Raw genomic sequence first — 13,620 nt, forward strand, 5'->3', positions numbered from 1 at the left:
GACCCAGATGTGCAGCTCCATCACATGCCTAAAAGCAAAGGGTCAAAGGATGCCTGACTGAAACCTTCAACACAGTGAACCAAAGTCAACTTGTATTTTTTTAAGTCAAGTATCTCATGTTTTATAGTCAGGTGTCTCAAAAAGGACAAAACAAAATACAAACCAATAACCACTTTCAACATGTGTGGTGTATATTCTTTCAGAAGACATGTTAGCAATGTGATCCAAATTCTGACATAATTCTGATAAATTAATCATCTTGATTTTTGAGTTTACAGCCTTTTTAATTTGCAGAAATCCTGTAGAGGTACCAAAGGTTATGAATTATTCAACATCCACTAAAACCTTCTGTGCTTAAAAGAGGTTACAGTTACATTTTGCCATGCTACTAAATTTTCCTCATGGGAATACTGTCAATATTTGGAAAAATTTAAATAAACCCATCCATTTTGACTCTCAGGAAAAACATGTCTTAATGATTTCATAGAATAATGTTTATGATACTAAATTTAATCTAACATTTTAAAAACTATATAAAATATTTTACTAATTAAATTGGTTATATGAATGTAGGGCTATAGCAAAGTTAACTGTCATAAATACTGCAGACTTGGTTCAGTTTTTGAGGCTTAAGTTTCATTTGTTCAGTGTAATGTCCTTGGAATAGTTCAGAGGAGACTCAAATTATAGGAAACAAATGTGGGTACCAAAGTTATACAGTAGGAGAGACTCAGAAGGGTCTGCACGTATGGGGAAAAATGGCACACCGTATAGGTAGGATGCTATGTAGTAAGCAGCCCATATGTGATTTAACTATGTGTGCAAGAGCAAAGGCACACACCAATGGAGCATCAGTGGTATGACCAACTGGCTGGTGAGTCAGTGGGTGTTTCTGACATCAAGGTCCAAAATGTGGTCTAGAACAATGGCAAGTAAGAAGGTAATTCAGAGCTATGAAACATAGTTTGTATCAGCACACAAAAAGCATACAAGCTTAATTTAAGAGAACTTCTGAGTCTATGAATTCTCTTTATTTGAGCAAGTTGTCACAAATGACAACCATTAAAGTGGGAATCTTTAGAATGGGAGAATATATCACGGGACAAAGAGGTAAAAAAAACTTTGTATCAATAAAATCCACTTAATAACACTACCACCACCCACCCACCCACCCTCTCAATCAACAACAGATGGCTTTAAGATTCCCAGTGTAGAAACAAAGGTAATAGGATAAACCAAGACATCCTATTTTCTTAAAAATTTGCCAACATCATAATAAAGGCTGTCAATGAGATGGGTATATGAGAAATTATAAACAAATTATTCAAAGTAATGATTATAAGTATGTACAAGAACACATACAAGAAATGAATTTATTCCAGGAAAACAGAAAAATAGATGAATGAAAGGAAACTTTATGTTGGATACAATATGCAATTCAATAAAAATACAGAAATACAATAGAAAAGGCAAAGTGATATGCTGCTGAAAATAAAACTTTCAGTGCATTACATTAAAAATTTCAAGGGTTGGGGATTTAGCTCAGTGGTAGAGCGCTTGCCTAGCAAGCTCAAAGCCCTGGGTTCGGTCCTCAGCTCTGGAAAAAAATTTCAGTGAAACTTCTAATAGAATATATTATATGGAAGATCAAATATCCTGGGTTGAAGATAAGTTAGAAAAATCATAATATTCATTCAAGGTCAACAAGTTAAAATAAAGAAACCTATAAATATATCATTGAGCAGCCTCAGGTCATCATTAAAAAGACAAAATATGTGTTATGGTTGTATAGTTTAGAAATCATGATGACTATGCTCTCATAGGATGAGTTTGGCAATATTTATACTCTTTATAGTTTGTGGAATAGTTTGAGGGGTATTGGTATTAGTTCATCTTTGAAAGAATGGCAGAATTTTGCATTAAAACCATTTGTGCCTGGGCTTATCTTGGTTGGGAGACGTTTAATGATTGCTTCATTTTTCCCTAGGTGGAATAGGAGTAGTTTATCTATCAATAGTTTACATGATCTTGATTTAACTTTGGTAGGTAGTATCTATCTATATACTCATCTTAATTCTTTTACATTTTCCAATTTTGTGTAGAACAGACTTTTGAAGTAAGATCTAATTATTCTTCAAATTTCTTCAGTATCTGTTGTTATGTTTCCATTTTCCTTGCTGATTATGCTAATTTAGACACTGTCTATCTGCTTTTTAGTAACATTGACTAAGAGTTTGTGCATCTTATTGATTTTCTCAAAGATCCAGCTCTTGGTTTCCTTGTTCTCCTTTTTTTAATTGATTGATTTCAGGCTTGAGTTGATTATTTACTGCCATTTAGTCCTTTTTTGTGGGTTTGCTTCTTTTTCTCTAGAGCTTTCAGCTGTAAATTTAAATAGCTGTTATGAAAACTTTCCAGTTTCTTTATAAAGGCAGTTAGTGGTTTAGCACTGGTTTCATTGTGTCTCATGATTTGGGTACGTTGTGCCTTCATTTTCATTGAATTCTAGAAAATCTTTTATTTCTTTCTTTGCGTGTTCCCTGACACAGTGATTACTGAGTAGAGAGTCGCTCAGTTTCCATGTCTGTAGGCTTCCTACTGTTTCTGTTGTTGTTGAAATCTATCTTTAATCTGTAGTGGTTTGATAAGATACAAGGAGTTACTTCAATTTTCTTATATCTCTTGAGGCTTGCTTTGTAACCAACAATATGGTCAATTTTTGAGATGGTTCTGTGAAGTACTGAGAAGAAGGGATGTTCTTTTGTGTTTGGTTGCAATGTTCTGTAGATACCTGTTAGGTCCATGTATTTCAAAATTCCTGTTACACTATTTCTCTGTTTAGTTTTGTCTGGATATCCACCTGTCCATTGGTGAGAGTGAGGTGTTGAAGTCTCTCACAATTAGTGTGTGAAGTTCAATGTGTGATTTATTTAAGTTTTAGTAATCTTTCTTTTACAAATGTGGCTATCATTGCATTAGGGACATAAATATTTAGAATTGAGAATATTGGTAGATTTCCCCTTTGATTAGTATGATGTGTCCTTTTGTATCTCTTTTGGTCCCTTTTAGTTGAAAGTCTATTTTAGTAGATATTTCAAATGCCTACTTCAGCTTGCCTTTTGGATATGTTTGCTTGGAAAGCTTTTTCCAACCCTTTACAATGAGATAATGTTTATCTTCATTACCTAGGTATGTTTCTTGTATGCAGCAGATTGGTTCCTGTTTTACAATCTATTCTGTTAGTCCTTTTACTTTTTACTCAGAAACTAAGTCCATTGATGTTGAGAGAAATTAATGACCAATGATTCTTACTTTCTGTTATTTTGATGTTGGTGCTGTTAGCATGTGTCTGTCTGTTTGGGCATGCTTCCCTCACTTTATTTTTGTTGGTGTATAATTATTTATTTTTTTCTGTTTTCTTGGGTTTAGTTAACCTCCTCCTGTTGGAGTTTTCCTTCTAGAATTTCCTTAGTGCTAGATTTGTAGGTAGATACTTGTTTAAATTTGGTTCTGTCTTGCAATATCTTGTTTTCTTCATCTATGGTGATTGAAAGTTTGTGGGGTTTAGTATATATTGATATTTTGTGTTTCCACTTTAAGGGCTTCTACCTCTTTACCCATGTTCTCTTGTATTTCTTTAAGGGAGTTATTTATGTCCATCCTTCTTAAAGTCCTCTATCATCATGAGTTGTGATTTTAAATCAAAATCTTGTTTTTCAGGTGTGTTGGTGTATTCAGGGCTTCCTGTCGTGGAGGAAATGGGTTCTGATGATGCCAAGTGACCTTGGACTCTGTTGCTTAGATTAATGGCCTTGCCTCTTGTCATATTGTTATCTCTGGTGTTAGCTGGGTTTGCTGTCTCCTACAGTGCTTGACCATCCTGTATGCCTGTGTTTTAGCTCTCCAGGAGACTGGCTTTCTCCCAGCAAGATCTGGATACAGAGAGCATTGGCACAGGGTCAGCTCCTGTTGCAGGCAGAAACTGGAAGAATCCTCTCCCTGACTGCTGTTGGTATTCTGTCTATGCTCCAACCTCACAGTTACCTGGCAATAGCCAGGTATGCTCTACCCCACAGTTGGCTGGCAACTGCCAGCTGTGCCAGACACTATATAAGGGGTGGCTTGGCCCATCCTTCCTCTCTTACTCCTCTCTTGCTCTCACTCTTCTCTTCTCTGCTCTCTTGCCTTCTTCCGTTTGTCCCTTCTCTCCCCATCCCTCTTTTCCCTCCACATGCTCATGACCCGCCTTTACTTCTTCCCTCTTCTTCTCTTCTTCTCTCATTGAACCTTTCCACTTGGAACCATGTTGGCTTGCTGTGTTCTGTCTGGATGCTAGCCTAGATTGAAACCCCAACAACTGCTCCTTGTTTCCAGTGTCCAGAAGGCTCCAGGCATGCTCCTCTTGGGCCAGGAATGTGAGCAGAAGTAGGGGTCTCACCTGCACCCTCAGGTGAGAATCCAGCTCTTTCCCCATGGGATTTGGGTAGAGAGACCTGTGTGACAGGGTCAGGTTCTCATCATGGTCTTTAACCATTTGATTGTCCCTGGATGTTCTTGATATAGCAGGTCTCTAGTTAGTTGGGCCTAAAAAGGGTGTTTCCATGCAGTGGATCTCAGGTGGACAGTCTTGGGCTGGACAATGGTACTCAGGGCCAGTGTACTCAGAGCATTGGAGGTGCACCAGGAGAGTTGACTAGCAGGGGATTGGGCTGGAAAGAGATAAAACATTTATGTTCCTTGTACAGCAGGTTTGGTAAGTACTGGTGAATCATTAGCACAACAATAAGGCACATATCTTGTGGCAGCTGGGTATAACCCAGTGATCTTGGCCAGCAGAGGAGTGTATATGAGGGAAGAGATTTAACCTGGTTATTCTTAGAGCAACAGACTTGGTAAATGCAAGTGGAGAGTTGATTGGACAATGGAGTTTGGGTAGGGTTGTGAGTTCAACAAGCAGCTTGGGGTCCTTAATGCTACTTCTAAGTGCCTTTACTGGTTCCTAAGTCTGAATATAAGAACCATAGAGATAGTGTAATGTGACTGTCAGAATTGATGCTTGTAACAGATAGATTAGGCATTTGTAGAAACACTTACAATTTTTTTATGTGTGGAGAATTCTGATGATTATTTCAATTACTTATTTTCTTTCCTCTAATAGAATTGTTAATGCCTCTTTTATGCAGGGAAATAAATAATTTCAGGAGGGAAACAGAATTTGTTTGCCTTGTTTGGTTAAGAAAAAGTAAACATTGTCCATCTAGACGATGTAGTTTTCAGACTTTCACATTATCACTTTAAACATTGAATATTTAATTCAATGTAGCAATAGTTAAAAGTTTTGGAAGAAATGGAGATTTGCTCTGAATATAGTATAAATGTAAAATAAATTAAATGAATATGTTGAAAACGAACAGAAGTTGTGGGTGGGACATAAGTGAAACTACTTTTGTTTTGTTAATCTAATAATAATTATAATAAAATGTGTCATCTCCTTCAGAAATAGAAATATCTGAATGTCTTTTGGAATGTGTGGTTTGAAGAAACAATGAAAGAATGTTACACATAAGAGATATTGCACAAAATAGATTAGTTTTGTTTATAGGAAATGATTAGCCTCAGGGAAGAGAGTGAGAATATTTGAGAGTATAGAGGCATTTTGGATTGCTATGATGGGAGTCATATAACTTTTTGTGGCAGCCTTTTGGCTGATCATCTACACAATTTATGTGGATTCTATTTTAGTAGCTGTTCAGATGCATGGAAATAGTTGGTAGAAAGGATTTCTCTTACATGGAGCATAGGGTTTCAAGTATGTGACTTATATCATTTTATTATTCTTGCTGCCAAATTCACTTTATTTCTGCATAAAATTGTGACACCTTGGGTTACTGGGCTAGTTTTCCCTTTGTAAATACCTCTAGCACTTTCCTCTGATAGGCAATTCGGATTATTACTTATGAGGGCCATCAAGCTGCAGATCCACTTAGTTGCATCAAATTTAAAATACTCATTGGCTTGCAATTCATGATATGTCCAGAGAACTTAACTATTTCTCTATGCCTAATACATTTTGTCACTGTAAGTCACTTTCACAACTGACTTCAAAAAGTTGTTAGGCAGTTGCCAATATTTATTTAATTTTGCATCTATCTGCATGCCGTTTGCCAAATGATCTCTGACATTAAATTGCATAAAAATTGCTCTAATGTGTACATGAACAGAAGCATATCTAATGTAACTGAAGTACAGGATTTCCATGATGCTGGAGCTTCTGTTAGTGATTTATACTCATCATGATTCAAATATGTAACTAAGTTATATTTAGCTACCATCAGAAATCTCTGCTCTCTTGGTATGGAAGACCAAGTGATGAAGTAGTGAAACAATGCGAAAGTTAAATCAGTGGTTATATATAAATGAACAAAAGTTCTGCCATATGACAATATGTTGTTTAGGCTTTTGTAATCTTGACAAAACTGTTATCATCTGAGAAAAGAGAACCACGGTTGAGAGTGTGTCTCCACCAGACTGGCCAGTATTAAAGTGTGTGTGTCTCTATTTTTTTTTTTTTTTGTAAAACATCTTTTTTTTTTCCTTTTTTTTTTTATTATTATTAACTTGAGTATTTCTTATATACATTTCAGTGTTATTCCCTTTCCTGTTTCCGGCAAACATCCCCCCCCCCCTCCCCTTCCTTATGGGTGTTCCCCTCCCAACCCTCCCCCATTGCTGCCCTCTCCCCAACAGTCTAGTTCACTGGGGTTCAGTCTTAGCAGGACCCAGGGCTTCCCCACTTCCACTGGTGCTCTTACTAGGATATTCATTTGCAACCTACGAGGTCAGAGTCCAGGGTCAGTCCATGTATAGTCTTTGGTAGTGGCTTAGTCCCTGAAGCTCTGGTTGGTTGGCATTGCTGTACATATGGGGGGTCTTGAGCTCCTTCAAGCTCTTCCAGTTCTTTCTCTGATTCCTTCAACAGGGTCCTGTTCTCAGTTCAGTGGTTTCCTGCTGGCATACGCCTCTGTATTTGCTGTATTCTGGCTGTGTCTCTCAGGAGCGATCTGCATTCACATTTTGATCATCCGTCTTGAGTTTCATTTGTTCTAGGCATCTAGGGTAATTCAAGCATTTGGGCTAATAGCCACTTATCAATGAGTACATACCATGTATGTCTTTCTGTGATTGGGTTAGGGTCACTCAGGATGATAGTTTTCCAGTTCCAACCATTTGCCTACAATTTCACAAAGTCATTGTTTTTGATAGCTGAGTAATATTCCATTGTGTAGATGTACCACATTTTCTGTATCCATTCCTCTGTTGAAGGGCATCTGGGTTCTTTCAGTATATGCCCAGAGAGGTATAGCTGGATCTCAGGCAGTTCAATGTCCAATTTTCTGAGGAACCTCCAGACTGATTTCCAGAATGGTTGTAGCAGTCTGCAACCCCACCAACAATGGAGGAGTGTTCCCTTTCTCCACATCCCTCGCCAGCATTTGCTGTCACCTGAGTTTTTGATCTTAGCCATTCTCACTGGTGTGAGGTGAAATCTCAGGGTTGTTTTGATTTGCATTTCCTTTATGACTAACGATGTTGAACATTTCTTTAGGTGTTTCTCAGCCATTCGGCATTCCTCAGCTGTGAATTCTCTGTTTAGCTCTGAACCCATTTTTTAATAGGGTTATTTGTCTCCCTGCTGTCTAACTTCTTCAGTTCTTTGTATATTTTGGATATAAGGCCTCTATCTGTTGTAGGATTGGTAAAGATCTTTTCCCAATCTGTTGGTTGCCGCTTTGTCCTAACCACAGTGTCCTTTGCCTTACAGAAGCTTTGCAGTTTTATGAGATCCCATTTGTCGATTCTTGATCTTAGAGCATAAGCCATGGGTGTTTTGTTCAGGAAATTTTTTTTTCCAGTGCCCATGTGTTCCAAATGCTTCCCTAGTTTTTCTTCTATTAGTTTGAGTGTATCTGGTTTGATGTGGAGGTCCTTGATCCACTTGGACTTAAGCTTTGTACAGGGTGATAAGCATGGATCGATCTGCATTCTTCTACATGTTGACCTCCAGTTGAACCAGCACCATTTGCTGAAAATGCTATCTTTTTTTCCATTGGATGGTTTTGGCCCTTTGTCAAAAATCAAGTGCCCATAGGTGTGGGGGTTCATTTCTGGGTCTTCAATTCTGTTCCATTGGTCTATCTGTCTGTCTCTGTACCAATACCATGCAGTTTTTATCACTATTGCTCTGTAATACTGCTTGAGATCTGGGATAGTGATTCCCTGAAGTCCTTTTTTTTATTGTTGAGGATAGTTTTAGCTATCCTGGGTTTTTTGTTATTCCAGATGAATTTGCAAATTGTTCTGTCTAACTCTTTGAAGAATTGGATTGGTATTTTGATGGGGATTGCATTGAATCTGTAGATCGCTTTTTGGTAGAATGGCCATTTTTACTATATTAATCCTGCCAATCCATGAGCATGGGAGATCTTTCCATCTTCTGAGATCTTCTTCAATTTCTTTCTTCAGAGTCTTGAAGTTCTTATTGTACAGATCTTTCCCTTGCTTGGTTAAAGTCACACCGAGGTACTTTATATTATTTGGATCTATTATGAAGGGTGTCGTTTCCCTAATTTCTTTCTCTGGCCTGTTTCTCTTTTGTGTAGAGGAAGGCTACTGATTTATTTGAGTTAATTTTATACCCAGCCACTTTGCTGAAGTTGTTTATCAGCTTTAGTAGTTCTCTGGTGGAACTTTTGGGATCACTTAAATATACTATCATATCATCTGCAAATAGTGATATTTTGACTTCTTCTTTTCCGATCTGTATCCCCTTGACCTCCTTTTTGTTGTCTGATTGCTCTGGCTAGAACTTCAAGAACTATATTGAATAAGTAGGGAGAGTGGGCAGCCTTGTTTAGTCCCTGATTTTAGTGGGATTGCTTCAAGTTTCTCCATTTAGTTTAATGTTAGCAACTGGTTTGCTGTATATGGCTTTTACTATGTTTAGGTATGGGCCTTGAATTCTATTCTTTCCAGGACTTTTATCATGAAGGGTGTTGAATTTTGTCAAATGCTTTCTCAGCATCTAATGAAATGATCATGTGGTTTTGTTCTTTCAGTTTGTTTATATAATGGATCACGTTGATGGTTTTCCCAGATATTAAACCATCCCTGCATGCCTGGGATGAAGCCTACTTGATCATGGTGAATGATTGTTTTGATGTGCTCTTGGATTCGGTTTGCCAGAATTTTATTGAGTATTTTTGCATCGATATTCATAAGGGAAATTGGTCTGAAGTTCTCTTTCTTTGTTGGGTCTTTGTGGGTTTAGGTATAAGAGTAATTGTGGCTTCAGAAGGAATTCGGTAGTGCTCCATCTGTTTCAATTTTGTGGAATAGTTTGGATAATATTGGTAATGAGGTCTTCTATGAAGGTCTGATAGAATTCTGCACTAAACCCGCCTGACCTGGGCTCTTTTTGGTTGGGAGACCTTTAATGACTTCTTCTATTTCCTTAGGAGTTATGGGGTTGTTTAACTGGTTTATCTGTTCCTGATTTAACTTCGTACCTGGTATCTGTCTAGGAAATTGTCCATTTCCTGCAGATTTTCAAGTTTTGTTGAATATAGGCTTTTATAGTAAGATCTGATGATTTTTTGAATTTCCTCTGAATCTGTAGTTATGTCTCCCTTTTCATTTCTGATTTTGTTAATTTGGACACACTCTCTGTGTCCTCTCGTTAGTCTGGCTAAGGGTTTATCTATCTTGTTGATTTTCTCAAAGAACCAACTTTTGGTTCTGTTGATTCTTTCTATGGTCCTTTTTGTTTCTACTTGGTTGATTTCGCTCTGAGTTTGATTATTTCCTGCCTTCTACCTCCTGGGTGTATTTGCTTTTTTTGTTCTAGAGCTTTTAGGTGTGCTGTCAAGCTGCTGACATATGCTCTTTCCTGTTTCTTTTTTCTGCAGGCACTCAGCGCTATGAGTTTTCCTCTTAGCACAGCTTTCATTGTGTCCCATAAGTTTGGGTATGTTGTATCTTCATTTTCATTAAATTCTAAAAAGTTTTTAATTTCTTTCTTTATTTCTTCCTTGACCAGGTTATCATTGAGTAGAGCATTGTTCAATTTCCACGTATATGTGGGCATTCTTCCTTATTGTTATTGAAGACCAGTTTTAGGCCGGTGGTCTGATAGCACGATGGGATTATTTCTATCTTTCTGTACCTGTTGAGGCCTGTTTTTGACCAATTATATGGTCAATTTTGGAGAAAGTACCATGAGGAGCTGAGAAGAAGGTATATCCTTTTGCTTTAGGATAGAATGTTCTATAAATATCTGTTAAGTCCATTTGGCTCATGACTTCTCTTAGTCTGTCTACGTCTCTGTTTAATTTCTGTTTCCATGATCTGTCCATTGATGAGAGTGGGGTGTTGAAATCTCCTACTATTATTGTGTGAGGTGTAATGTGTGTTTTGAGCTTTAGTAAGGTTTCTTTTTATGTATGTAGGTGCCCTTGTATTTGGGGCATAGATATTTAGGATTGAGAGTTCATCTTGGTGGATTTTTCCTTTGATGAATATGAAGTGTCCTTCCTTATCTTTTTTGATGACTTTTAGTTGAAAATTGATTTATTTGATATTAGAATGGCTACTCCAGCTTGCTTCTTCCGACCATTTGCTTGGAAAGTTGTTTTCCAGCCTTTCACTCTGAGGTAGTGTCTGTCTTTGTCTCTGAGGTGTGTTTCCTGTAGGCAGCAGAATGCAGGGTCCTCGCTATGTATCCAGTTTGTTAATCTATGTCTTTTTTTGGGGAGTTGAGGCCATTGATGTTGAGAGATATTAAGGAATAGTGATTATTGCTTCCTGTTGTATTCATATTTGGATGTGAGGTTATGTTTGTGTGCTTTTCTTTTTTTTGTTTTGTTGCCAAGACGATTAGTTTCTTGCTTCTTCTAGGGTATAGCTTGCCTCCTTATGTTGGGCTTTACCATTTATTATCCTTTGTAGTGCTGGATTTGTAGAAAGATATTGTGTAAATTTGGTTTTGTCATGGAATATCTTGGTTTCTCCATCTATGTTGATTGAGAGTTTTGCAGGATACAGTAACCTGGTCTGGCATTTGTGTTCTTTAGGGTCTGTATGACATCAGTCCAGGATCTTCTGGCCTTCATAGTTTCTGGTAAAAGTCTGGTGTGATTCTGATAGGTCTGCCTTTTATATGTTACTTGACCTTTTTCCCTTACTGCTTTTAATATTCTTTTCTTTATTTTGTGCGTTTGGTGTTTTGACTATTATGTGACGGGAGGTGTTTTTTTTTCTGGTCCAATCTATTTGGAGTTCTGTAGGCTTCTTGTATGCCTATGGGCATCTCTTTTTTAGGTTAGGGAAGTTTTCTTCTATGATTTTGTTGAAGATATTTACTGGTCCTTTGAGCTGGGAGTCTTCACTCTCTTCTATACCTATTATCCTTAGGTTTGATCTTCTCATTGAGTCCTGGATTTCCTGTATGTTTTGGACCAGTAGCTTTTTCCGCTTTTACATTATCTTTGACAGTTGAGTCAATGATTTCTATGGAATCTTCTGCCCTGAGATTCTCTTCCATCTCTTTTGTATTCTGTTGGTGATGCTTGTATCTACAGCCCTTGTCTCTTCTTTTGGTTTTCTATATCCAGGGTTGTTTCCATGTGTTCTTTTCTTGATTGCTTCTATTTCCATTTTTAATTCCTTCAACTGTTTGATTGTGTTTTCCTGGAATTCTTTCAGGATTTTTGTGACTCCTCTCTATGGGCTTCTACTTGTTTATTTATGTTTTCCTGGAATTCTTTTTTTTTGTGAATTTTTTTTATTTATGTTTTCCTCTCTGTAGGCTTTTACTTGTTTGTTTATTTATTTATGTTTTCCTGTGTTTTCTCTAAGGGAGTTCTTCATGTCTTTCTTGAAGTCCTCCAACATCATGATCAAATATGATTTTGAAACTAGATCTTGCTTTTCTGGTGTGTTTGGATATTCTGTGTTTGCTTTGGTGGGAGAATTGGGCTCCGATGATGCCATGTAGTCTTGGTTTCTGTTGCTTGGGTTCCTGCGCTTGCCTCTCGCCATCAGATTATCTCTAGTGTTACTTTGTTCTGCTATTTCTGACAGTGGCTAGACTGTCTTATAAGCCTGTGTTTCAGGAGTGCTGTAGACCTGTTTTCCTGTTTTCTTTCAGCCAGTTATGGGGACAGAGTGTTCTGTTTTCGGCCAGTTTTTCTTCTCTACAGGTCTTCAGCTGTTCCTGTGAGCCTGTGTCTTGAGTTCACCAGGCAAGTCGTTTGTAGCAGAAAAGTTTGTCTTACCTGTGGTCCCCAGGCTCAAGTTTGTTCGCGGGGTGTTGCCTATGAGCTCTCCACGTCCTCAGCAACCATGAAGATCTGCTCCGCCCCTTCCTGGAGTTTCCGTGCACCATTGTTCCAGATAGCTTTTTTTTTTCCTCTGGGGCAGTACTGTGTGCAGCGTGCAGTCTCTTCTGGTTTCCCAGGCGTGTCCGCCTCTGAAGGTTTAGCCTCCTCCCACGGGATTTGGGTGCAGAGAACTGTTTATCCGTCGGTCCCTTCAGGTGCGGTGTCTCAGACGCAGTGGATCTGCTGCTCCTGGGCCCTCCCACGGGTACCCAGAGGCCGAGACAGTTTCCTCCTGGGCCAGGGATGGGGCAGGGTGGGCAGCGCAGGTCTCCTCCGCCTGCTGCCTCAGGAGAGCCCGTCCGGGGAGTCCAGGCACAAACACCGAAGTGTCCGCCCCAGAGCGGTCTCTTTATTTTTATATCAATGCTTTTATGTTGGAGGGCCCAGCCCACTATGGGTATCACCACATCTGAGCAAGTGCCAGGTTATAAAAAACAGACTGAAAGAATCCTGGAGAGCAACCCAATAAACAATGTTCCTCTATGTTCCTCTCTTTAGTTTCTGACTCCTCTAGGTCCTTACCATGAGGTCCTGCCATGAGTACCTTAATGATAAACTATAAGTGTTAAACCAAATAAATTCTTCCCTTTCCCCAATTGCTTGTGATAAATTTTTTTTATCACAGCAATAGAAAACAAACTAGAACTATCAGTAAAGTCTGTTGGACTCATTTTAGCTCTCCCTCAGAAGCAGTAAAGTATGTTCATAGGCCAAGGAACAATCAGTGTAATTGCTGTAAGAATTGATTTGCTAGAGGTACAGAAAATAATTTCCAAAAGTTTATTGGTTTAAAATATTTTCCTTTTAATCTTTCCATTTTCAAAATCCAAAATCTAAAATGAAACATTTGAGACTAAAGCCAGTCAGCAAGCAAACAAACCCATGTTTCTCCTTGGGCTCTAGCAGACGATTCTTTCCAATGGCTTTTTCAATTTCTAGATGCTGTCTGTTTTTCTTGATTATATACTTGTCCTGTATTGCTAGTTCCACTGTCCCACTGGTATTGTCCATTCTCATGTATCCTCTTGTTTCCAGCTACAAATCAAAATGGCCTTCATGATTTCATTTGACTCTCCCAGATAATCCTGATAATCTCATTGTATCACTGCAATGAGATCATGCCAAGTATAATTACTGTAGGTCCAGATAAGGTAAACTGTGTTCCTATGTATTGGGAGATTAC

General features: G+C 38.3%; 1 pseudogene; it reads right to left on the bottom strand.

Moving 5' to 3' along the window:
• LOC116911595 overlaps positions 1-12,622 on the bottom strand; it is a 29,426-nt pseudogene extending 16,804 nt beyond the window's left edge.
• Between the last annotated feature and the right edge of the window lie 998 nt (positions 12,623-13,620).

Source organism: Rattus rattus, chromosome 10, assembly GCF_011064425.1.
Source record: "Rattus rattus isolate New Zealand chromosome 10, Rrattus_CSIRO_v1, whole genome shotgun sequence".
In the NCBI taxonomy this organism is placed as follows: Eukaryota; Metazoa; Chordata; class Mammalia; order Rodentia; family Muridae; genus Rattus; species Rattus rattus.